Genomic DNA, 26,780 nt, shown 5'->3' with positions numbered 1-26,780 from the left:
ATATGTGAAAGCCAAATTAATTCACAGAATGATGACACTGAACTCACCGGCGCCATCTTTGGTTCAGTCCATGCATGGCTTGTACTTTCTGAGGCAGAGGAAGCAGAGGAAATTTTGGAGATAAGGGCGTCTCTCCTTTGAGGAAGATACACGCTGTTGTAGTAATTTTCCTTCTGCTCTTTCAGTGTGGTGTTGTGTATTTGTGTGTGTTCTCATCTGAGCTTCTGGGCCCAATTCTCCATTCTTTCTCAATTAATTCACAGTTTCTGTGAGCACTACATCATAGAGGCATGAGCCTTTGTTACTGACAATGAGAGACTAGGGTGTGTTTATTTATCCCTTTGTGATAACTGACACATCTTCATCTGCCAAATCACCTGGCCTTAAGGTTTGAAAATTGGGATGTTATTTTCAAGCTGTAGGTTGTTAAAGTAAATAACCTTTCTCCCTTCAAATGCAACTAATTCATGTCTTTCTTGGTAAGTGTTTCAAATTCCTCCATATTTCTTTTTTAAAAAAAGTACTAGGTATATGAGTAAGAATCATTGATACTCAAGACCCCATCTTTCTAACCATTTTAATGTAGCATAACATTTCCTAAATTGCATCTGAGCACAAGAATTTTCTGGAGTCTAATTTTAAAGGTTTTCAGGTCTTCTGGCTAGATAGCCTGTGTTTGCCCCTCTGGACCTGCTTTCAACTCTTCTCCGTTCTGCTCCACGTCCCAGCAATGTGACCTCTAGGAGCACTTCAGTGTGCTCCTCTGACTTTTGACTTCTGGTTTGTTTCAGCCTTGGCAGGAGGTTGGAGGGAAAGAAGTTGGGGTGTTCACCTCCCCAGCTCTTTCCCTGCAGGCCACAGTGTTATAAATCATGATGAAACAACCAAATGCCTACTTTAGATTAGGACCTACTCACCCCTAGTTCCCAAAGATAAAGAAAAATCAGAGCCTTTTTGTTGTTTCTTTTAATGTTTTTGTTGTTAATTACTATGGAGAGTGACAAAAGTAAATGACATTATGAAAGTTTAAGAAATCTTATCTAGGTCTTATAATTATTGTCTCTGGTCTATAGTTGCTGACTCCTTTTTTAAGTCGTAACAAAGTCTTTGTGTTTACTTCATATTGAAAAAAATTATGAAGAATAATAATTCATTTCAAAGATGGCTTCTATATATTTAACGCCAGTAATGGTACCACTCAGAATGTATAGCCCTTGGCCCAGCCAACATGGAAAATATGAATGGACATACATGGCATGGTTGGAATATTCAGTCTGGTCTTTTAACCACTAGTTTGAAGCTCCATAAAATCTATTCAGTGGAGACAGATATTGATCATGAAGACAGCTAATGCAAAGAGATCAACTCTGCCCATTTTTCCTCATTTTCCCAGCAGCTGCTCAAGGTCAGGGAACATGTCAACTTCATTCTGTAGATCTTCATTAGGCCTAGGACAGGGCTGTCCACAAAGGGAGCCCTTCCAGTTACCCTTGAAAGAAGAGAAGATATTAAAGGATTCAGTGAGTTATTTTGACTAAAAGTAAACACGGCATCTTGAAATAGTGAATAGATAAACCTGACTGAGAAAAACATGCATGTGAGAAAGTGGGAGAGATGAGATTGCAGTTGTGGGTTGGGAACAGCCTGAGGAAGGTCTGGAAAACCAGGTCAGAGAGCTGGAACTCTGTAGAAAATGAAAAGGCATTAAAGGGAATTTCAGATGCATTTCTCTTCCTTATGCTGGAAGGAAGCTACAGGGAGCTTGAGAGGGAAGAGAGACAATATAGGAAAACTATCTTTTCTCAATTCTCATCTGTCTCATGTAAATTCTATAAGGGCAGGGAACATATGTTTTGTTCCCTGCTGCATCCCCAGAGCCCATTGCAGTGCCTGCATAAGGTGGGTCTTCTGGAAATGCCTGTCTTCCCTTCTTTTCAGTTGTTTTTAGAAAACTATAGTAGGAAGAGCTAAACTATGAATGTATTTTTGATTTTATCCGAAATCAGGTGGCATTCTTTACTTTTCCACTGGGATGCTCATAATCTTGATAGCACCTTCATCTGGTTATTATATTTTTCTTTTTTATTTACTCTTAAGGGAATGCATTTGAGGTAGTTTTGAATTTAATTTTTATATTTAAGTTTGATATTAAATATTGTACTCATAATGCTATTTTGTGGCATAATGTAAAAGCTCATTTTAAAAAAGGAAATAAATTTACTTTGTTTAAAGCTTAAGATATCACATTTTTGTATGAATACATTTCGTATATATAGATATATTACTGTCTTGAGGTAGACTCCCAGGGGATTATTTCTGAAGTAAAACCCTTAGGGACATTTTGTGTGTTAAAAAATATAATTATAGTGCTAAACTATAAGCAAATGTTTTCTTTTCCAGTCTAACCAAGTATGGACCTCAGCTTATATATATATGTATATATATATATATATTTTTTCCGGTATGCGGGCCTCTCCCATTGCGGAGCACAGGCTCTGGACGCGCAGGCTCAGTGGCCATGGCTCACGGGCCTAGCCGCTCTGTGGCATGTGGGATCTTCCCGGACCGGGGCACGAACCCGTGTCCCCTGCATCGGCAGGCGGACTCTCAACCACTGCACCACCAGGGAAGCCCTATATTTTTCATTTTGTTTCAAGATGTATTAGTTCAGTAAAAAACTCAAGGAATTAAGATACACAAAAACAGATTTTTCTTTTGTTACTAAAGCATTGTTAAGGCCAAAAATGACATGTATCTTAGTGATGATAATTTATCTATTCAAGCATTTTAGTCAGTATTAGTTTCTGAAGAAGAACTTCAAAATTATACAAAGTATAATTCATCTTAAAAACCATATTGAGAGCACTGTTTTTACCTGTCATTTGCACTTTACTTGCCGGTCACTTACACTATTAACCCTGCTGAGGCATATATGCAAAAATGCATTTTCCATATGACCATCTGGTACTATCACACTGACAATCTCTTACCTGGTTACTACCATACTATGTGGTTGTCCCTTTTTTTCTTGAAAATTAGCTTGATGGGTTAATTTTCAAGGGTTAGCAATACCTTGGGCTGAATTACAAGTTACCACTAAAATAATAAGTCCTTATATGATGGAATCTCTTTTTCTTGCTGCAGTCTCTCTTTAATGGGTATCTTCTGCCTAGAATGCCTGTTCCCTTCTTTGTCTAGTTGAGTCCTGCTTTTCTATGTTGCCTGACACCCAGCAGGCATCAAAATATTTGTTCATCGAATGAGTACATTCAATAATTAGTGAGAGAGGAGGTTTTTAAGCCTGAGGACAGCAACAAAAAATAAGTTGTTATAAGTGTGTCCACTAATATTACACACCAGTTACATTTAGATAGGATAAAGTTGTTTGCAGGCTAAAGGGAGCTGGCATTGTTTATTTTCTCCAGGCTAAGGAAGATAGAATCCAATAACTGCCAGGGACATGGTGGGGGAAAAAAAAAACATAGCAGAGTAGAAGAGATATTGTGAAAGGATCAGAAGGATGTTTCTGTTACCTCTTCTTCCTGCTCCTGCTTATTGTGCTGACCACTGAAACTGGGCCCATGCATGGGATCTTGATCAAGGTGTCTGAGATGTTGTCTCATAGCCTGGTGGGAGTTTGTTATTGATTTTGTGAATTTGCCTGATCAGATATCATTTATTCTGTAGTATATTTGCATAGGTGGTTGTTGAGAAATAATAAATGATTTATCTTTTGTTTAAAAATGATTTGGATTCAGTATCTTATTTATATATGAATTCTGATCGTATATTGTGGAGGTCATCAGGCTTGTCACTGCAAATAACAGCAGTAATCTGGGACTGCAGAAAATATTCTTAGTGAGGATCTTAATATTAAACCCAAAAATCTTAAAAAGAAGATAAATGACCCCTAGGATATTAGAAGAGACCCTCAGGTCCCCAGTGGGTGAGACATAACATGGCATCTGCTGTTTGGCTCTACACATAGTAGTTGCTTAAGAAATGGCACTGTTTTTGTATTTCCAAGGGCTGAATTTTGGGCTATATAATTGCAGCCTCAAAAATAATGTGGTGAATATTTGTAGATTTTTAAAAGAATGTTAACATTTCTATTTTTTATTTAAGGGAAGGAACTAAAAACAAACCCTATTACTTATGTTTATTCTCCCCCAAAGCTAGGTTACTCTTTGGTTACACTGGACACTTTGGGGCTCTTTGTTAAATTACTGCTTGGGCTCTTGGTTGGCAGAACGGCAGAGGGCCGTAGTGCATCATTTTGAAAGAAACCAGAGCAACTCTTGACCTTGGGTTGTCAACAATTGTTTACTCTGTTTTTACTTGGCTACTGATGTCATTAGAAGCACATACTATCTTTTGAGTAAAAAGACAGTAATACTCATCTTGTTATATATTAATTTGTCCAGAAGATGTTAATTTATATTATAACCCAGATATTGAGAGAAGAGGATAAATCTGTGGAAATAAAAGTAGTATTTGAAATAAAATTTCTTAAATTCACTGATCCAGTTTGTCATTCTTATTTGAAATGATAAAAAGGTACCTTAGGGAAGAATGCAGATTCTGACTAATGATTAAATCTGAAGGCATCATGGGACAAGGGAGTTTGAAACTCATATCATTTTATTATTGTCAATAGCAGTCACACAGACCGACAGGAACACCTAATAGATACCTCCTTCAATAAATTTATGAGCTAATCTGAATTAATCTTTATAAAATCCTGTGAGCCATCTATACCTGGACACTATACCAAGCAATCCATGAGAGGCCACATGGCTTTATCATAATTAGAAAAGAGAGTTGGAACCTGATGTATTCTATGCAGTCATAAAAAAAAACCTCAATTCACTCTGCTGTGATTAAAACTCCAAGATATACAGAGAAAGAACAAAAAGCTCTATATTAGAATTTTCTGGCATGTTTAAGAATGAATTGAGTAGCTCAGACCTAAAGCTATCATACAGAACAGTGATTAGTCAAAACACAAATGTGAACAGGCCCCAGGCTGTTGTTAAAAAGAATAGGATAGTACCAACCCTGTGCTGAGGGGGTATGGGCACCTTGACTAAATTATGAGGCAGGCAAAATGTGAGACTCAGTTTCCTTGTCTCCAGAATAAGGCTTTTGGATTTAGATGATCTGATAAGTATCTTTTAGGTTTAAAATGTCATGAGGCTATAATTCTGAAATTTAGGGCTTCTCCGTTTTCTTGGGCTCTAAGCTGTCTTTGGGGCCCCCCTTCATCTATGAGAGGTCAGCCTTTTCTCCCCATCTCACACCTCACTAAGGGGCTTCACCCAGATCTGTCTCTCACCCAGCTCTGGATGTTTTTATCTCCTTTGTACTCTCTCCTCTCATGGATTCTTCTTTAGGACCTCTTAGGCCAGCAACCTGATTTGTTCAAATGATGATTTTAATATGTTATCTCTTCCATAAGATATCTGCACTTACAGAGGGATATATGCATAGTTCCCTTTCTTATTTCCTTTAGCCCTTTCAGCATGAAAATTAGACAGTGAGGTTGAATCCTATAGTCCCAGGGAAGGAAGGATACAAAAAAGCACAGAGAGAGAGAAAGACTTCATTGAGTTTCTGTCAATATTTTTTTTTAACATCTTTATTGGAGTATAATTGCTTTACAATGGTGTGTTAGTTTCTGCTTTATAACAAAGTGAATCAGTTATACATATACATATGTTCCCATATCTCTTCCCTCTTGCTTCTCCCTCCCTCCCACCCTCCCTATCCCACCCCTCTAGGTGGTCACAAAGCACCGAGCTGATCTCCCTGTGCTATGCGGCTGCTTCCCACTAAGCTATCTATTTTACGTTTAGTAGTGTATATATGTCCATGCCACTCTCTCACTTTGTCACAGCTTACCCTTCCCCCTCCCCATATCGTCAAGTCCATTCTCTAGTAGGTCTGTGTCTTTATTCCCATCTTGGCCCTAGGTTCTTCATGACTCTGTCAAGATTTAAAACAACAACAATAACACTAGGGGCAATAGATACAGAATTCCTGGATTTTAATAGTAGGTGCTAGTTTCTACTTCTGGTAATGGCTTAGAAGCTCCTGTCAGAATAACCCTTCCACAAATAACTATAAACACTGCATAAAATGGAAAACACAACCATCCGAAGGCATTAGAGAGCAAACCAAAGTAGGCACATTTGTATGTATTTTGAATGGACATTTAGAGTAAGGGAGCAGCACTGGATGGGTTTCCAGTTTCTTATAGATTTTAGCCTGGAGGTAAGTCCCAACTGGCACACTAGGAAACCAAACCATAGAGAGTAAAACCATAGCCTTACTGAGTATAGGATTTGAGGTGACCATAGCAGCTGAAAAGTAAGGGAGGAATCCAGGAAAAGAGAGAGCCACAGAGAGGGAGCCCCAAATTCTTTGTACAATTGCCCAAATATCTAGATGGGTCCTGAATGACACATATGCAGGATGACTCTAAGCTTCCCAGCTAAGGCTAAATAAGAGAGCTGAGCTGAGATTTCAGTTTCGAGTTTAAGTTCAGCCTAGGTAACTTTTTGCCAAAACAAACAAAAATAAATCTCTCTGGAGAAACATAACAGAATCCAGAGTCTATAATTTATCATTTATCATGTCCAGGTGAATTCAAAATTACTAGACGTGAAGAAACAAGAAAATGTGACCCATACAAAACTGACCCAAAGGTAGCTAGATGTTGGATTTAGCAAACAAAGATTTTAAAGTAGTGATTATAACCTTGTAAAGGATATAAAGGAAGATACTTCTATAATGAATAAAGATAGCTCAGCAAATAAATTGAAATTACAAAAAAGAACAAGATATAAATTTTAGAACTGACAAATATAATACCTGAAATAAAAATACACTGAATGGGCTTAATAGTTGATTAAAAATGACAGAAGTAAAAGTCAATGAACTTTAGGATAGAGCAATAGAAATTATCTAATCTGAAGGACAGAGAGAAAAAGATTGAAAAAAAATGAGCAGAGACTCACAGATCTGTAGGGCAATATTAAATTAGGTTGAAAATAAATGGATGGAAAAAGATATACCATGTGAACTATAACCATAAGAAAGCTGAGTAAACTGTTTTAATATCAGATAAATTAGGCTTTGAGACAAAGGTTATTATAAGAGATAAAGGGGATTCCATAGTGTTAAAAAGGTTAATACATGAGAAAAATGTAACAGTCATAAATAAGTGTGTACCTAATAGCAGAGCTTCAAAGTACATGAAGCAAAACTGGACAGAATTAAAGGTAATAGGAAACACCAGGCACTTGAGAGTTTTCTAGATCCCCAAAGCTTTTCTTAGTGAAAGTCAGAGCCTGATGGACTAAGAGTACAAATGAAATGAACCTGAAAATAGAGGGGATGCAAGATGTGGATATTTATAGGGAGATGCCCAGAGCATGAAGATTTGTGCCTTATTTCCGAAAGCACGGTGCAAGAAGATGGAAAGCAAAGGATGAAGAAGTGGGTAAGCCTGGGGCAGCCTCACTTAGTCCTTATGTTCAGATTTTCTGAGCCTGCAGGGCCATGCAAAAGTGCTGAGAGGGCTGGTAGGCTAAAAGAGGGCCCGGGTCTGAATGAGGAAGATTCAGGATGTGCTGCCTTTGAGACTGGATTGGAGTTGAGGCAGGAATTGAACACATTATTTATCAGACGCCTGTGCGTGATGCCCTGTGACCAGGTGGGGTGAGCTACACCATAGATGCTAGTGGACCAGGTGTCTTTCTTCAGCTGCCAGGATTTCTTGTAACACCCTTGGGAAATTATGTTGTTGTCAGAGGAGAAGGAGGATGGAGAGGAGTGGGAGAATCTTGAATTGGTGTAATATTTACCCAGTGAGACAGTTATAAATCAAAAGTGGCAAGACTAAGGGATTAAAAACATTTTTTAATGTTGAAATTTAACAGTTTATAAAAGTGCATAAAATATATATGTACAGATTACCAAATCATCCAGATTAAGAAATAGGACATTGCTGGTACTTGAGAATCTTTTAGTATGTTCATTCATGGTCACAGCCCCTTCCTTCTTAATGGTAACCGCTATGTTGATGATTGGTTGTTGTTTCTTTTTTTTTTTTTTGAATAATTTTACTACCTACCATAAGAGCAATCATGCCATAATTATTCTTGTACAGGGGCCATGATTACATGTGCACACATTTCTATAGAACAGATAACTAGGAGTGGCATTGCTGGATCACAGGCTATGAATATTTTTGCCTTTACTGAATATTATCACACTATTTTCCAAGTGGTTCTACCAGTTTTCACGCCATGTAGTGTATGCAGGTTTCTGTTGTTTCACATCATTGACAACTCCTTTTTTTTGGTATGTCAGACTTTAGTGTTTTTTTTGCCAACAATGCTTACAGTATTTTGCAGTCTTCATTCTCAGATGGTGACTTTCCTTTCCATTTCTCCGAGAAAATAGAATAATCAGTATAGATATGCCACTTTCCCATCACTACTTCTACCTGCCTACCTGCGTCAGTGCCCTGTAGTCTGCCTTTCCTCCCATTATTATGGAGGAACTGTCTGTGCTTTTAGCTGTGGCAATCATCCCACTTGTGCCCTAGATCCCATCTTTTATATCTACTCAAGGACATTGCTCCACTATTTCTGTCCTCTTTCTTCTGCATCATCATTTCCCTTTCTGCTACTGGATTGTTTGCATTAGTGTACAGACCGGCAACTGTTTCTCCCAACTTAAAACAACAACAAAATAATGGTAGTTAATACCACTGCCAGCAACTGCTCCATTTTTTGTGCTTTCCTTTACAGAACTTCTAAAGAGTTGTTTCTTCTTTCTGTCTCCAATTCCTCACTTCCCATTCTCTCTTAAACTCAATCAGATCAAGCTTTCTCCCTTACTATTCCCCAGAACTGCTCTTGTCAGTCACCAGTGACTGCCATATTGCTAACTTCAATGGTCACTTCTCAGTCCTTATCTTACTTGATCAGTCAGCAGTATTTAACACCACTCTTTCTTTAATTTTCCAGGATACTTCATTATTCTTTCTTGGTCATCTTTGCTGGTTCCTCTTCATCATTCTGAGCTCTTAACATTGGATACTCTATACCTCAGTCCTTAGATCTCTCCTTATGTTTTCCCTCTCCACTGATAAACTTATCCAGTCTCGTGGTTTTAAGTAGTATAATTAAGCTTGCAGCTCCTAAATTATATTTCCTTTCTGGACCTGTTCAGGGAACTCCAGATTTGTGTATTCAATTGCGTACTTGACAGATTTACTTGGATGTCTAATAAATACCTTAACATGCCTGAAACCAAACTCTTGATTTTTCCTAGGGCCGCTATACATTTGTTTTATGCAGATTAGAAAAAAGACTTATCTTTCTCTAGACAGAAGCTCCCTGTGTAGGGTGCACAGCTTTGGCTTCCCTTTTTTTTTTTTTTTTTTCCAACTTTCCTTAACTTCCTATAGTCTTCTTTTCAGTTAATAGCAGCTCCATCTTCCTTGTTTTAGTCAAATATTTTTGAGTTATCCTTGACTTCGTTCTCCTTTCCAACCATGCCCAATTAACCAGTAAGCCCTGGTGGATATATTAAGTTGGATAAGAGGGAAGAGAATCCTAGCTAAGGAATAGCAGAAAGACAGGGAGGCCAAAGAGCTCGAAACACATTTGAGGTAGCTCTCCAGCCTTGCTAACAGTTCAGCTTTGCCACTGGAAATGTCTTCCTTTCTACCTTTCATAGCCCAGCTCATCTTTTGCAGCTCAGTTCAAATAGGATCTACTTTTCTGAAATTTCTTTAACACTGTTTTTAGCACCAAACTATTCTTTTTACTTCTTAGCATTGTTTGTGTCTGTTTTGTTTTGCCTTGTTTTCCTTATCTGTGTGTAGAATGCAGATATTAATATTACCCAACTCATAGAGTTTTATGAGATTAAATTAATACTTGTAAGGTGCATTGAACAGTGCCTGGCACACAGTTAATAGCAGAAAAAGTTAGCTCTTTTGATAAGGCAGATGATGTCACTGTCTTCCTAGTAGATTGTGTATCTCTGAGGGGTCAGTGGTGTTATCTGAGTCATCTTTTTTTTTTTAACATCTTTATTGGAGTATAATTGCTTTACAATGGTGTGTTACTTTTTACTTTATAACAAAGTAAATCAGTTATACATATACATATATCCCCATATCTCTTCCCTCTTGCATCTCCCTCCCTCCCACCCTCCTTATTCCACCCCTCTAGGTGGTCCAAAACACCTAGCTGATCTCCCTGTGCTATGCGGCTGCTTCCCACTAGCTATTTTACATTTGGTAGTGTATATATGTCCATGCCACTCTCTCACTTTGTCCCAGCTTACCTGTCCCCCTCCCCGTATCCTCAAGTCCATTCTCTAGTAGGTCTGCATCTTTATTCCCATCTTGCCCTTAGGTTCTTCACGACCATTTCTTTTTTTGTTTTTTAGATTCCATATATATGTGTTACCATACGGTATTTGTTTTTCTCTTTCTGACTTACTTCACTCTCTATGACAGAATCTAGGTCCATCCAGCTCACTACAAGTAACTCAATTTCATTTCTTTTTATGGCTGAGTAATATCCCATTGTATATAGGTGCCACATCTTCTTTATCCATTCATCTGTTGATGGACACTTAGGTTGCTTCCATGTCCTGCCTATTGTAAATAGAGCTGCAGTGAACATTGTGGTACATGTCTCTTTTTGAATTATGGTTTTCTCAGGGTATATGCCCAGTAGTGGGATTGCTGGGTCGTATGGGAGTTTATTTTTAGTTTTTTAAGGAACCTCCATACTTTTCTCCATAATGGCTCTATCAAATTACATTCCCACCAACAGTGCAAGAGGGTTCCCTTTTCTCTACACCCTCTCCAGCATTTGTTTTTTGTAGATTTTCTGATGATGGCCATTTTGACTGGTGTGAGATGATATCTCATTGTAGTTTTTTTTTTTTTTTTTGTGTGTGTGTGTGGTATGCGGGCCTCTCACTGTTGTGGCCTCTCCCGTTGCGGAGCACAGTCTCCGGACGCTCAGGCTCAGCAGCCATGGCTCACGGGCCCAGCCGCTCCGCGGCATGTGGGATCCTCCCGGACCGGGGCACAAACCCGTGTCCCCTGCATCGGCAGGCGGACTCTCAACCACTGCGCCACCACGGAAGCCCCTCATTGTAGTTTTGATTTGCATTTCTCTAATGATTAATGATGTTGAGCATTCTTTCATGTGTTTGTTGGCAATCTGTATATCTTCTTTGGAGAAATGTCTGTTTAGGTCTTCTGCCCATTTTTGGATTGGGTTGTTTGTTTTTTTGATACTGAGCTACATAAGCTGCTTATATATCCTGGAGATTAATCCATTGTCAGTTGCTTCATTTGCAAATATTTTCTCCCATTCTGAGGGTTGTCTTTTAGTCTTGTTTATGGTTTCCTTTGCTGTGCAAAAGTGTTTAAGTTTCATCAGGTCCCGTTTGTTTAGTTTTGTTTTTATTTCCATTTCTCTAGGAGGTGGGTCAAAAAGGATCTTGCTGTCATTGATATCATAGAGTGTTCTGCCCATGTTTTCCTCTAACAGTTTGATAGTTTCTGGCCTTACATTTAGGTCTTTAATCCATTTAGAGTTTGTTTTTGTGTATGGTGTTAGGAAGTGTTCTAATTTCATTCTTTTACATGTAGCTGTCCAGTTTTCCTTGCACCACTTAATGAAGAGGCTGTCTTTTCTCCACTGTATATTCTTGCCACCATTATCAGAGATAAGGTGACCATATGTGTGTGGGTTTATCTCTGGGTTTTCTATCCTGTTCCATTGATCTATATTTCTGTTTTTGTGCCAGTACCATACTGTCTTGATTACTGTAGCTTGTAGTATAGTCTGAAGTCAGGGAGCCTGATTCCTCCAGCTCCGTTTTTCTTTCACAAGATTGCTTTGGCTGTTCGGGGTCTTTTGTGTTTCCTTACAGATTGTGCAAATTTTTTGTTCTAGTTCTGTGAAAAATGCCATTGTTAGTTTGATAGGATTGCATTGAATCTGTAGGTTGCTTTGGGTAGTATAGTCATTTTCACAATGTTGTTTCTTCCAATTGAAGAACATGGTATATCTCTCCATCTGTTTGTATCATCTTTAATTTCTTTCATCAGTGTCTTATAGTTTTCTGCATACAGGTCTTTTGTCTCCTTAGGTAGGTTTATTCCTAGGTATTTTATTCTTTTTGTTGCAATGCTAAATATGAGTGTTTCCTTAATTTCTCTTTCAGATTTTTCATCATTCGTGTATAGGCATGCAAGAGATTTCTGTGCATAAATTTTGTATCCTGCTACTTTACCAAATTCATTGGTTAGCTCTAGTAGTTTTCTGGTAGCATCTTTAGGATTCTCTATGTATAGTATCATGTCATCTGCAAACTGTGACAGCTTTACTTCTTCTTTTCCGATTTGGATTCCTTTTATTTCTTTTTCTTCTCTGATTGCTGTGGCTAAAACTTCCAAAACTATGTTGAATAATAGTGGTGAGAGTGGGCAACCTTGTCTTGTTCCTGTTCTTACTGGAAATGGTTTCAGTTTTTCACTATTGAGGACGATGTTGGCTGTGGGTTTGTCATATATGGCCTTTATTATGTTCAGGTAAATTCCCTTATGCCTACTTTCTGGAGGGTTTTAATCATAAATGTGTGTTGAATTTTGTTGAAAGCTTTCTCTGCATCTATTGAGATGATCATATGGTTTTTATTCTTCAGTTTGTTAATATGGTGTATCACATTGATTGATTTGCACATACTGAAGAATCCTTGCATTTCTGGAATAAACCCCACTGGATTACGGTGTATGATCCTTTTAATGTGCTGTTGGATTCTGTTTGCTAGTATTTTGTTGAGGATTTTTGCATCTATGTTCCTCAGTGATATTGGCCTGTAGTTTTCTTTCTTTGTGAACATCTTTGTCTGGTTTTGTTATCAGGGTGATGGTGGCCTCATAGAATGAGTTTGGGAGTGTCCCTCCCTCTGCTGTAGTTTGGAAAAGTTTGAGAAGGTTAGGTGTTAGCTCTTCTCTAAATGTTTGATAGAATTTGCCTTTGAAGCTATCAGGTCCTGGGGTTTTGTTTGTTTGAAGATTTTTTTTTTTTTTTTGCCGACGCGGGCCTCTCACTGTTGTGGCCTCTCCCATTGCAGAGCACAGGCTCCGGGCGCGCAGGCTCAGCTGCCATGGCTCATGGGCCTAGCCGCTCCATGGCATGTGGGATCTTCCCGGACCAGGGCATGAACCCATGTCCCCTGCATCGGCAGGCGGACTCTCAACCACTGCGCCACCAGGGAAGCACTGTTGGAAGATTTTTAATCACAGTTTCAATTACAGGGCTTGTGATTGGTCTGTTCATATTTTCTATTTCTTCCTGGTTCTGTCTCGGAAGGTTGTGCATTTCTAAGAATCTGTCCATTCCTTCCAGGTTGTCCATTTTATTGGCATATATTTGCTTGTAGTAGTATCTCATGATCGTTTGTATCTCTGCAGTTGCTACTTCTTCTTTTTCATTTCTAATCATACTGATTTTAGTCTTCTCCCTTTTTGTCTTGATGATTCTGGCTTGTGGTTTATCAATTTTGTTTATCTTCTCAAAGAACCAGCTTTTAGTTTTATTCATCTTTGCTATCATTTCCTTCATTTCTTTTTCATCTATTTCTGATCTTTATGATTTCTTCCCGTCTGCTAACTTTGGGGTTTTTTTGTTCTTCTTTCTCTAATTGCTTTAGGTGTAAGGTTAGGTTGTTTATTTGAGATGTTTCTTGTTTCGTAAGGTAGGATTGTTTTGCTGTAAACTTCCCTCTTAGAAGTGCTTTTGCTGCATCCCATAGGTTTTGGGTCATTGTGTTTTTATTGTCCTTTTTTTGTAGGTATTTTTTGATTTCCTCTTTGATTTCTTCAGTGATCTCTTGGTTATTAAGTAGTGTATTGTTTAGCCTCCATGTGTTTGTGTTTTTTACAGATTTTTTCCTGTAATTGATATCTAGTCTTATACTGTTGTGGTCAGAGAAGATACTTGATACGATTTCAATTTTCATAAATTTACCGAGGCTTGATTTGTGAGCCAAGATATGATGTATCCTGGAGAATGTTCCATGAGCACTTGAGAAGAGAGTGTATAATGTTGTTTTTGGATGGAATGTCCTATAAATATTAATTAAGTCCATCTTGTTTAATGTATCATTTAAAGCTTGTGTTTCCTTGTTTATTTTCATTTTGGATGATCTGTCCATTGGTGAAAGTGGGGTGTTAAAGTCCCTTACTATGATTGTGTTACTGTCGATTTCCCCTTTTATGGCTGTTAGCATTTGCCTTATGTATTGAGGTGTTCCTATGTTGGGTGCATAAATATTTACAATTGTTATATCTTCTTTTTGGATTGATCCCTTTATCATTATGTAGTGTCCTTCTTTGTCTCTTGTAATAGTCTTTATTTTAAAGTCTATTTTGTCTGATACGAGAATTGGTGCTCCAGCTTTCTTTTGATTTCCATTTGCATGGAATATCTTTTTCCATCCCCTCACTTTCAGTCTGTATGTGTCCTTAGGTCTGAGGTGGGCCTCCTGTAGACAGATATATATGGGTCTTGTTTTTGTATCCATTCAGCCAGTCTGTGTCTTTTGGTTGCAATATTTAATCCATTTACATTTAAGGTAATTATCAATTTGTATGTTCCTATTACCGTTTCCTTAATTGTTTTATTTTGTTATTGTAGGTCTTTTCCTTCTTTTGTGTTTCCTGCCTAGAGAAGTTCCTTTAGCACTTTATGTAAAGCTGGTTTGGTGGTCCTGAATTCTTTTAGCTTCTGCTTGTCTGTAAAGGTTTTAATTTCTCCATCAAATCTGAATGAGATCCTTGCTGAGTAATCTTGGTTGTAGGTTTTTCCCCTTCATCACTTTAAATATGTCCTGCCACTCCCTTCTGGCTTGCAGAGTTTCTGCTGAAAAATCAGCTGTTAACCTTATGTGGGTTCCCTTGTGTGTTATTTGTTGTTTTTCCCTTGCTGCGTTTAATATTTTTTCTTTGTATTTAATTTTTGATAGTTTGATTAATATGTGTCTTGGCGTGTTTCTCCTTGGATTTATCCTGTATGGGACTCTCTGTGCTTCCTGGACTTGATTAACTATTACCTTTCCCATATTAGGGAAGTTTTCAACTATAATCTCTTCATATATTTTCTCAGTCCCTTTCTTTTTCTCTTCTTCTGGGACCCCTGTAATTCGAATGTTGGTGCATTTTATGTTGTCCCAGAGGGCTCTGAGACTGTTCTCAATTATTTTCATTCTTTTGTCTTTATTCTGTTCTGCAGTAGTTATTTCCACTATTTTATATTCCAGGTCACTTATCCGTTCTTCTGCCTCAGTTATTTTGCTATTGATCCCTTGTAGAGAATATTTAATTTAATTTATTGTGTTGTCCATCACTGTTTTTTTGGTGTTTAGTGCTTCTAGGTCCTTGTTAAGCATTTCTTGTATTTTCTCCAGCCTATTTCCAAGATTTTGGATCATCTTTACTATCATTATTCTGAATTCTTTTTTAGGTAGACTGCCTATTTCCTCTTCATTTGTTAGGTCTGGTGTGTTTTTACCTTGCTCCTTCATCTGCTGTGTGATTCTCTGTCTTCTCATTTTGCTTAACTTACCGTGTTTGGGGTCTCCTTTTCACAGGATGCAGGTTTATAATTCCCATTGTTTTTGGTGTCTTCCCCCAGTGGCTAAGGTTGGTTCAGTGGGTTGTGTAGGCTTCCTGGTGGAGGGGACTAGTGCCTGTGTTCTGGTGGATGAGGCTGGATCTTGTCTTTCTGGTGGGCAGTTCCATGTCTGGTGGTGTGTTTTGGGGTGCCTGTGGCCTTATTATGATTTTAGGCAGCCTCTCTGCTAATGAGTGGGGTTGTGTTCCTGTCTTGCTAGTTGCTTGGCATAGGGTGTCCAGCACTGTAGCTTACTGGTCGTTGAGTGGAGCTGGGTCTTGGCGTTGAGATGGAGATCTGTGGGAGATTTTCGCCATTTGATATTACGTAGAGCTGGGAGGTCTCCTGTGAACCAATGCCCTGAACTTGTCTCTCCCGCCTCGGAGGCACAGCCCTGATGCCTGGCTGGGGCACCAAGAGCCTGTCATCTGCACGGCTTGGAATAAAAGGGAGAAAAAAAGAAAAAGAAAGAAAGAAGAAGATAAAATAAAATAAAATAAAGTTATAATAAAAATATAATTATTAAAAAAATTTTTTTTAAGTGATTTAAAAAAAGAAAGAAAGAAAGAAGAGAGCAACCAAACCAAAAAACAAATCCAGCAATGATAACAAGCACTAAAAACTATACTAAAACAACAACAACAAAAAGAAGAACAAACAAAAAAAATGGACAGACAGAACCCTAGGACAAATGGTAAAAGCAAAGCTATACAGACAGAATCACACACAGAAGCATACACATACACACTCACAAAAAGAGAAAAAGGGAAAAAGAAATATATATCGTTGTTCCCAAAGTCCACCTCCTCACTTTGGGATGATTCGTTGTCTTTTCAGGTATTCCACAGATGCAGGGTACATCAAGTTGACTGTGGAGATTTAATCCACTGCTCCTGAGGCTGCTGGGAGAAATATCCCTTTCTCTTCTTTGTTGGCACAGCTCCCGGGGTTCAGCTTTGGATTTGGCCCCGCCTCTGCGTGTAGGTCGCCTGAGGGCGTCTGTTCCTTGCTCAGACAGGACGGGGTTAAAGGAGCTGCTGCTTTGGGGGCTGTGGCTCACTCAGGCCTGGGGGAGGGAGGGGTACGGGTGCGGGGCGAGCCTGTGGCGGCAGAGGCTGGTGTGACATTGCACCAGCCTGAGGTGTCGTGTGTTCTCCTGGGGAAGTTGTCCCTGGATCCCGGGACCCTGGCAGTGGCAGGCTGCACAGGCTCCCCGGAGGGGAGGTGTGGATAGTGACCTGTGCTTGTACACAGGCTTCTCAGTGGCGGCGGCAGCAGCCTTAGCGTCTCATGCTTGTCACTGGGGTCTGTGCTGATAGCCAGGGCTCACGCCCGTATCTGGAGCTCCTTTAAGCAGTGCTCTTAATCCCTTCTCGTGCACCAGGAAACAAGAGAGGCAAGAAAAAGTCTCTTGTCTCTTCGGCAGCTCCAGCCTTTTCCCGGACTCCCTTCCGGATAGCCATGGCACACTATCCCCCTTCAGGCTGTGTTCACGCAGCCAACCCCAGTCCTCTCTCTGGGATCCGACTGAAGCCCGAGCCTCAGCTCCCAGCCCCCGCCCTCCCCGGTGGGTGAGTAGACAAGCCTCTCAGGCTGGTGAGTGCCGGTCGGCACTGATCCTCTGTGCGGGAATCTCTCCACTTTGCCCTCTGAACCCGTGTTGCTGTGCTCTCCTCCGTGACTCCGAAGCTTCCCCCCTCTGCCACCCGCAGTCTCCGCTCGCGAAGGGGCTTCCTAGTGTGTGGAAACCTTTCCTCCTTCACGTCTCCCTCCCAGAGGAGCAGGTCCCGTTCCTATCCTTTTGTCTCTGTTTATTCTTTTTTCTTTTACCCTACCCAGGTACGTGGGGAGTTTCTTGCGTTTTGGGAGGTCTGAGGTCTTCTGCCAGCGTTCAGTAGGTGTTCTGTAGGAGTTGTTCCACATGTAGATGTATTTCTGATGTATTTGTGGGGAGGAAGGTGATCTCCACGTCTTACTCTTCCGCCATCTTGAAGCTCCCCTCTCTGAGTCATCTTTGGATGCCCAGAATTTTTTGGCTTGAATTTATTATTTATTAATTTTATGTAAAAATCTTATAAATGCCCATGTTTATACATGTTGGGAAAAATACTTTTTCAGACTCCCCTAGACAGATTACATTGTGTAATACACTTTTTAGCATGAAGAAAAGTACCCAATATTTTGAGTCCAAGTGCCTAAAAAGTTATGTAATATTTTCTCTGATGAGGTAGTGCTTTGCAATTAGCCTGGAGAACAGCTGTGGTCTCTGTTTATGGGACTCATCATTACAGTTGTTTCTGAGTATCTGTGGGGAACTGGTTCCAAGCCCCCTGTGGATACCGAAATCTGAGGATGCTCCATTATGTGAAATGGCATACTACAGTCAACCCTCCAAATCTGTGGATTCTGAACCTAGGGATTCAACCAATCAGAATTCCATCTGTGGTTGGTTGAATCTGCGGATGTGAATATCCAGCATTTAACATAGTGCTAAGCACAGAGTAGATGATCGGTAAGTGTTTATTGAAGAGGTGGATTCATAGTATTGGGCACGCAGATGTTGTTGGATAGACATATATATGCATGGAGGCAGCAGTGGTGCATTGGAAAAAGGGCTGCAGTTAGATTTTATGGCAAAGCTGTGGCCCAGACTACACCAACTGCATGACCTTGGGCAAACGACTTAACCTTCTGAACTTTAGTTTCTTCAGCTGAAATTAGAGATAATATATCTCAGGGTAATGTTTTAAGGACCACTTGAGATAATGTATGTGAAAGTACTTGGTAATCTATAGCTCATGATGCAAATTAAGGTTGTTTGGTAATAAGGTTTGTAATTCAAAGTATACCTAGTGTAATTACAAAGCAGTGAGAGTTACTGTAAATTGTATAAGAAAATCAGTCCTGTCATTTAAAACTTACCTTTGTTATATAATGGATCCATATATATATATGGATCTCTTTACTCTTTGTGTGGAAAGGTGACACATGGCTTATAAGTACTTTTCGCACATATAATGGAGGCTGTGAGAACGTTTCCACACTCTGCTCCCAGAAGGTTAGTTTCTGGCTTGCTTGAGTAGTCACAACTGAAGTCTGTTGTTCTTTGCAACATGGCTTCTTAGTCTTCTTCTACTTTAGAAAATCAATTTGTGGAAGATTACGTAGGCTGAGCACAATCAAACGTTATTTTGAAAGTAATTTGTAGATTAAAATTTAAAAAATCCAATTATTAATCAGTGAGAATATAGTTTTTTTCAAAATAAATTGCTAGGTGAACAAATCCACACAAAATCCTTGACACTTGAATAGCTTTCTCTTAGGTGCATTTTTATCAGCCAGTTTATGTACAGTGATGAGTGGTCAGCTTGAAATCTTAGTCACATAGAACCCATATCTCCCACATTCCTCACTGCTGTGGGCTGGTCTGCCTGCACTGGTGTTTTTCAGCAAATCTCAGCTCTTAGGTCTAGTGCAGTCCTTGAGCCGAGAGTTGCTGCTCAAAGTTTGTTCTTGCTGGTGCAGCTGTGTCTTACCCCATTTGTTAAGGGTTTCTTCCGTGTCTCCCCACAAAGGTAAATAAAGAACTGTTTTAGTATTCTGCTGTTGCCCTTTAAACCTGGCTACTTTGAAACATAATAAGCCTAGTGTCTATGTTGTAGTATTGATTACATTTCAGGCCCTGGGTATTGGTAATCTGTCTCATCATTTAGTGCTTATAAACATTGATGAAACTGCTCGAGGAGCCATGTGCGTCATCAGTGGCAGTTGCAGATCTCACAGTCATACTGAAGCTTATATGTTATTGGTTTTTTCTGAAGGATGTGACCCAAACATGACTACCTTGCAACTATTTAAGATATTTTATTGCTTTTAAACTTATTTTGAGACTAACTGTAGTTATGGCAGTTTCAAGAACATTTTAGTGGTGTTAGAGTGACTCTCAGTTGAGATTCATTCAGTTCTTTGTTTCACCCAGAAAGAGTTATATAGAAGGGTCTCTGCTTATTCTATGTAAGTAGGAAAATGATATCTAATATCATTGAATATGTAGTTTTGTATTTTTAAAATTTAGCCCAAGTTCTCATACACTCTGGATAATTCAAATTTGTGATTGGGGAAAGCAACATGATATCCAATTTCTATTTATAAAGTCAGGTGACTCTTTAGTTTCTGTTGTGTGTGTGTGTGTGTGTGTGTGTGTGTGTACATTCCTTTTCCTGGGGCAGTGAAGACCACTGACTCAGAAGAGGAAAGTCAGGAGTCAGCAAGGAAAACCCTTAGCTTATCTTTCCAAATTGTGTCCCAACACAAGTGGGAGGTATTGCTTGCAGTGCCATTGGCTACAAAGAATATCCTGTAAGTCTTCCTGTAGGAAGTGGCAACTTAACCTAAGTTTTGAAAGATGAGTGAGAATTAACCGGATCCAGAAGTTGGAGGGTGATACTGCTGGCTGGGGGGGCTAGTGTATAGAAACATGGCATGAAATATCACATGTAATTGGGGAATTGTTTTTGGACTGGTGGGATCAAAAAGAAAATGTAGGGGAGTGGTGGGAATGAGCCTAGACCCACAGTTGGGCAAAATAATTAAGTTGTTGCTGAAGTAATTGTCATCATGATCATCGTTAACATCAATCATCATCACCACCACCACCACCGCCTTACTCTCACACCCACCATTGTTGTTATCATCATCCTGGCAAGTAGCATACCAGGCTCAATTAAGGAAGTGGCAGAAAGGGAAATGTTGAGGCAGTCTAATCTGTAGGATTTGGAGACCGATTTGATGTGGGGTGACTTATGCGTAGATGGGTTGTTGTACTTGGGCTGCATGTGGGACAGCCAGTAGAGATGTCAAGCAGGGATATGGGCATGCAGGACTGAAACTCAGCAGAGAGGTCTGGGATGCAGACAGACTTTGGGAATCATATCTGAAGCCTTTCTTCTTGTATTTCTTTTTTTGCAAAGCATACAGGAGAGGAAATAAGGGAAGAGAGAGCAAACTATACATTTAGGGGGCTTGAAAAAATGTTAATGTTGTAGAAAGGGAAAAGGGAAAGAAGAGAGTTCAGAAAGAGGACAAAAAGGACTAAAGGGGAGTAGATTAATACAATGAGCAGCTCACAGAGTCACACAGTGTGTTTAAGGGAAGATGAGCAGCTATGTGAGTCTGGAGACAAGGCCATAGGAGGGGGTGTGGTGGGAGATGAGAGAGTTAAGTGCATTCTTTGAGTAACTGGATAACCTTGAAGGAAAATGGCCACTTGGCTTAATACCTCTTGGGTTATAAATACTGATCATGGAGTTCTGTAAGCAAAAGGAGCAGACATGGGAAAATTTGGGAGCTCCTTAAGGAAGGTCAGAGCTAATAGTCAAAATAGATTTACATCACAAAGGCAGTTAGGGTAGCCACCCCTTATAATGAAGACCTGAAAAATTAAGAAGTAAAACATGAAGCATTTCCCACATTTCCTAATAGACAAGGTCTGTTGCTATATAGACATTAGATATGATATGTTTCATTTTGTGATTTTTGGCTCCTTGATTAGCAGTATTTTAAAATCAGCTTGAGGGTAACGTTGGAAGCACCATCCAGGTGACTATATTCATTAATCTTGTTACTGTCAGTGAATGGAATGCTCACACAGGCAGCCTCACTGAACCCTTGTGAAAATGTTCCTTTTCCATCTTGTTGAACCTTTGAGTTTCAGTGTTGATACATTGGCTGATTAATGCAAGTCTGGGCCAAGTCAAAGTCATGTACAGTGCAGCCAGCATTCCCTTGAATAATCAACTCTCATTTAGAAGGAAATGGAAAGTTGTTACAAATTAAACACTAAAGGGAAAGGAGGATGACATGTTTAATTGCTTGCTTTCTTGTCCCTTCTTAATGTGTGAGATGCCCTTATGAGAAGGGCTAGAGTAGACAGATTACATGGAAACAGCCATTTAACTATCCTCTGTCTCATCCTTATGATAATATTCATTCCTCATTTTATTTTTAATGTATTCCCTGTTTGTTACAATTTTTCAGCATCTGATTATACACAAGGAGTAACTGCCCCCCCCCCCCATATATCTGTCATTGGTTGGAAAGACAATTTTTTTTTTTTGGGGTCACTATGTAGTTTTCATTAGTTAAGATGAGGTCATTAGAGTGGGCTCTAATCTGACTGGTGTTCTTATGCAAAGGGGAAATCTGGACATAGAAATGCACATAGGGAGAACCCCATGCAAAGATGAAGGCAGAGATGGGGATGATGCATCTACATGCCAAGGAATGCTAAAGAATTGTCAGCAAACCACCAGAAGTTAGGGAAGAGGCATGGAACAGATTCTCCCCAACAGCCCTCTGAAGGAACCAACCCTGTTGACAGCTTGATCTTGGACATCTAGCCTCCAGAACCGTGAGACAATACATGTCTGTTGTTTAAGCCACCCAATCTGTGGGACTTTGTTACGGCAGCCCTAGCAAACTAATACAGAGATAATAGTCTGATATCAATGTTAAATTTCTTGGGTGTAAAAATGGGACTGTGGTAACACACAAGCGAATGCATTATTCTTAGGAGATATCTGCTGAAGGATTTAGGGGTCGTGTGTCATGATGTCAATAATTTACTGTCATATGGTTCAAAAATAAAAAAGTAAAAAGAAAGTCAGTATGGTAAAATGTTAACAAGTGGTGAATCTAGGCCAGTGGTTGGTTTTCAATCCAAGTCTAGAGACATTTTTGGTTGTCACAACTGGAGGGGGTGTGGGTGCTACTTCCATCTAGTGGGTAGAGGCAGGGATGCTGCTAAACATCGTATAGGGCACGGGACAGCCCCCTACAACAAAAAATTATCCAGCCCCAAATGCCGATGGTGCTGATGTTGAGAAACCCTGCTCTGTGGAAAAGTGGATACAGGTTTATGGTACTATTGTTTTTGCAACTTTTCTGTAGATTTGAAATCTTTAAAATAAAAAATTGGGAGTGTGTGTGGGAGAACCATGTGGGTTTGCCAAGCACTTGAGTGTTCTTACAACATTTTAGGATCAAAAAATAAGCACTTTGTGATTAGAATCACTCTTAAGACGTTTACAAAGGTGAGATACACAAAGCATTTGAGGTTCATAAAGTACTTAGGAATTATTAAAAATCACATTTTGATGTTTACAAGGGAGAGATTTACCAAGCACTTTGGGATAGATTAAAAAATTCTTGGAGGTTTGCAGAGCGCTTTGAGATCAAAAGACACTTTCAGGTTTACGAGGGTGAATCTTGCCAAACACTTGGAATGAAAAGCACTGTTTCTGGCTTACAAAACCCTCTGGGGTTTGAAGCAAGCAAGGATGTACTCTGAGGTTGTAAGTCTCATTTCTGAGAGCTGGTTAGTACCTTTTGACAGATGACAAAACTGAGGCCCAGAGAGAGGGTGTCCAGCACAGAGGGAGTGGGAGAGTCAATTCATCTTTTCCTCCTAAACTACAGAAAGTGTTTGGGCTTGGACACTTTGCTGGGGGCGTGTCCTAACCTTCCAGTCACCCTGCAAGCTCCCCTCTCCTGGCTCGATGGATGCCACCACCTTCTCAGAGATCAGCACCTCTCCTGTCTCGTTGTTGGTCACCTGTGAGGACCCAAAGGAGAGTAAGAAAAAACTTCTTTCCTCCTATGCCCTCCTCCCCGACAGATACTGCAGCATGAGGGATCTTAGGGAGACTCCAGGAGGGACTTCCTGGCATAGGCACCTTGTCAATCTGGAGGTGGCTGGAGAGAGTTTTGTTTCCCAGCCTGTGCTTCTGGTTCTCTTCTTGGTGGTAGTTCCTAGGGAGGCCCCAGAAGTCCATAGGAGCAGAGAAGAAGCTGTCCATGCCCTGCAGCAGGTCATCCTGGGGCTGGGGGAGGAATTGGTGAGCTGCTGGACCTCCGGACTCCCCAGGACATCTGTAGCCTTGGCAGGATCCCCTTCTCTCTCCATCCTCTGACCCTTAGGGCCTAACCAGGTCACCTCCTTTCCCCATCTGTCCCATTACTTTCCTATTCCTGCCCCCATCTGTCTTCTGTCTCTCTGTCCCCATCCCTCTCTCCTCCTGTCTGTCTGTCTCTCTGCCTGTCTCCCTCCCTCTCTTCCTGTCTCTCGGTCTCCCTGTTGCACGCTCTCTCTGTCCCTTGACTCCTCTTTCTGTCTATCTTTCTATCTGGCCGCGACCCGTCTCCCACTCTGTCTCCCTGAACCCCTTCCATCCCTCAGTCACCATCTGCCCCTGTCCCTCTTCTCTGTACCTCTTCTTTTTCCCAACACATGGCAGTGCTTAGTTTCAGGAGAAGCCGGATGAAGCCTTGGAGTAGACTCTGGAGACCTAGAAAACGCGAGGAGCTCTCCTGGGCATCACCATCGTGGATCGGGGCTGCAGTGGAGGGGGGCACCGAGGCAGAGGGGAGCAGCAGCAACAGGACCAGCGGGTGCCACATTGCGGGAACGGCCGGGAGGCTATGGCAAGGGTAGGGGTCAGAGCCCCCCCGCCCCCCCATAAAGGCTCCGTCCCCTAAGTGCCCACACCCCCACCCTAGACAACAACTCCTTCCTATCCCTGGCCCAGGAACTCCGCACACCCCGCCCATTCCCCCCCCCCCCCCCGCCTTATCTTCTGCTCCAACCCCCTCCATCGTGCCAGACCCCTCCCCTCCCCTCAGGCCCGGCTCTTCTGGACTCTGCCTCACACAACAGATCTCGTTTCTCTCCTTCGCCCACATTAGTATCCAGATCTCGTTCCTCCTCACCTTCTCCCACGCCCCGCCCCTTCTTCTGGGACCCGCCTTTATACTAGACCACAGCCCGGTCACCGGACTCTCAAGACTCTGGCCATCCACGGACTGTTAAATCCAAACAGTTCTGATCTCCAGCCCAGGCCGGATACCTGGAACGTTGGATGAGCTCCTCGAGGCATAGACTCGCCTCTGTTGTCTGACTACGCTCCCGTTTGTTGACCTCACCCATGAGCCCAGCCCTCTATTGGACAGTCACGTCCTTAAGGGAAGGGCCACGCCCCTTGAGCCAGAGCCGGGCGTTGATTTCAAGTTCACACCCCCATAGTCAGACCACGCTCCTGTCGGTTGACCTCGGCCATGGAGAACCAGTGTTGTCTCTGGAAAGACAATTTTGAGTGAATTTTAATATGATTTAAAAATTTTTTTATTTTATTTATTTATTTTTGGCTGCATTGGGTCTTCGTTGCTGCACGTGGGCTTTCTCTAGTTGCGGCAAGCGGGGGCTACTTTTCGTTGTGGTGCGTGGGCTTCTCATTGCGGTGGCTTCTCTTGTTGCGGAGCATGGGCTCTAGGTGTGTGGGCTCCAGTAGTTGTGGCTCGCGGGCTCTAGAGCACAGGCTCAGTAGCTGTGACGCATGGGCTTAGTTGCTCCGCGGTGTGTGGGATCCTCCTGGACCAGGGCACAAACCCGTGTCCCTTGCATTGGCAGGCGGATTCTTAACCACTGTGCCACCAGGGAAGCCCCTTGAGTGAATTTTATACTTACTCATCACATGTGAAATGTGGAAAGCTAAGCTTGGCCCAGCCTTGAGAAGTTCAAAGAACTTGTCTCTTTCATTCTAGGCCCTTCAGATACTTTTGAGCTACTCAGACCAAGGTTTGTCATGAACATACAAGCGTCTAGGCTCTCACGGTTAGAGCTCATTTTCTATGGTGTTTATCAAGACTGTCAACAAGTTCTCTCTTCCTGTTTCTACCTTTCATTTCTGATCTACTCCAGCCTCTGAAACCCACCTTTCTGGTTATGACCTTTGGCATGATTTGGAGTTTGTTTTCTGGCTTTATGCAATAATAGCCGCTAGTAAAGGGACACTCTGGTCTGTGGAGGGGAGTGACTGAGGATTAAACATTCTAAAGCCATCTGCTGAATGGGGTCATATATATAATATATTGAGCATGGAACCTGGCACTAAGTAATGCCATATACTTCAGTAAATGTTAATTCCTTGCCATTTTTCCACCTTTAGCATTTTCAGATGTTGGAAGAAGGAGATGATGGTAGAGTAGAGTTGAGATTTTTAGGCTGTTTGCTAGACAGAATCAGAATTGAGAAGGGAGATTTTGGAGTGCAGAGTGAACATTTTTTTCTCCTTTGATCCATCACAAGATCTAGTGTCATTTAGTTCTTCCTCCTAGGTGTGGCTACTGAAGTTGGAAAAACATGGGTTCAAATCCGCACTCAGTAGCTGTGTGACTTTGAGAAAATTGCTTAATGCCTTTGTGCCTCATCTGTAAAATGGAGATAATAATAGTACCTGAGAATCATTGAGAGGAATAAAAGACATCACATGGAAAGCACCCAGCAACAGAGCCTGGTGGTTAAAGAGTGCTTAATAATATTAGCTATTACTATTGTTACTGTTATTTTCTTGTTATCCACAAAAAGTGCCTGACATATATATATTTTTATTATTACTATCATTATTATTGTTACCCATATTAGTCATTTTCTGTAGACATGAGTGAAACAAAGTCAGGGGTGGGTACAGTTTGTGCATTATTAGTTTTATTTAAATGGTACATGCGTTTATTCATATATGCTTACGAGATCAATAAAAAATGCAAACTCACTCTTATTTCAGCTTTTATTTATTTATTTATTTATTTTTGCGGTACGTGGGCCTCTCACTGTTGTGCCCTCTCCCGTTGCGGAGCACAGGCTCCGGACACACAGGCTCCGGACACGCAGGCTCAGCGGCCATGGCTCATGGGCCTAGCCACTCTGTGGCATGTTGGATCTTCCCAGACCGGGGCACGAACCCGTGTCCCCTGCATCGGCAGGCAAACGCTCAACCACTGCACCACCAGGGAAGCCCCTCAGCTTTTATTTTTGGCTTCTCTTTTTCAGAACCACCAGAAGCTATCTCCTAGACAGGTGAAGCCACTTATGTCTTTGCAGCTGTGTGCTGAGACTTGGTAGCCAGTATAAAAGAGGTGCTTGGATGAGACAAATCTTGTATCAGAGTCAGATTTACAGCATGATGCCTTGACTGATGATGCCTTGAAATGACCCACTTTTCT

General features: G+C 40.9%; 2 pseudogenes across 2 annotated transcripts in view; both read right to left on the bottom strand.

The window, feature by feature from the left end:
* Window positions 1–1,381: 1,381 nt before the first annotated feature.
* Window positions 1,382–24,182, bottom strand: LOC307049625 (dickkopf-like protein 1; annotated as a pseudogene). The gene is made up of 6 exons: window positions 24,027–24,182; window positions 23,459–23,599; window positions 23,245–23,337; window positions 23,109–23,190; window positions 16,053–16,161; window positions 1,382–1,489 (listed from the first exon to the last, which is right to left on the bottom strand). The product of its transcript is annotated as a dickkopf-like protein 1 (transcript).
* A 549-nt stretch (window positions 24,183–24,731) lies between these two features.
* The window catches only part of LOC307049624 (xylosyl- and glucuronyltransferase LARGE1-like), a 73,917-nt pseudogene continuing 71,868 nt past the window's right edge, over window positions 24,732–26,780 (bottom strand). The window contains exon 2 of the transcript in view: window positions 24,732–24,856. The product of the transcript in view is annotated as a xylosyl- and glucuronyltransferase LARGE1-like (transcript). The remainder of the gene's footprint in view (window positions 24,857–26,780) is intronic.

Source organism: Hyperoodon ampullatus (genome assembly GCF_949752795.1).
Source record: "Hyperoodon ampullatus genome assembly, chromosome: 3".
NCBI classification, from domain to species: Eukaryota; Metazoa; Chordata; class Mammalia; order Artiodactyla; family Ziphiidae; genus Hyperoodon; species Hyperoodon ampullatus.
This window is presented reverse-complemented; position numbering and strand designations above follow the sequence as displayed.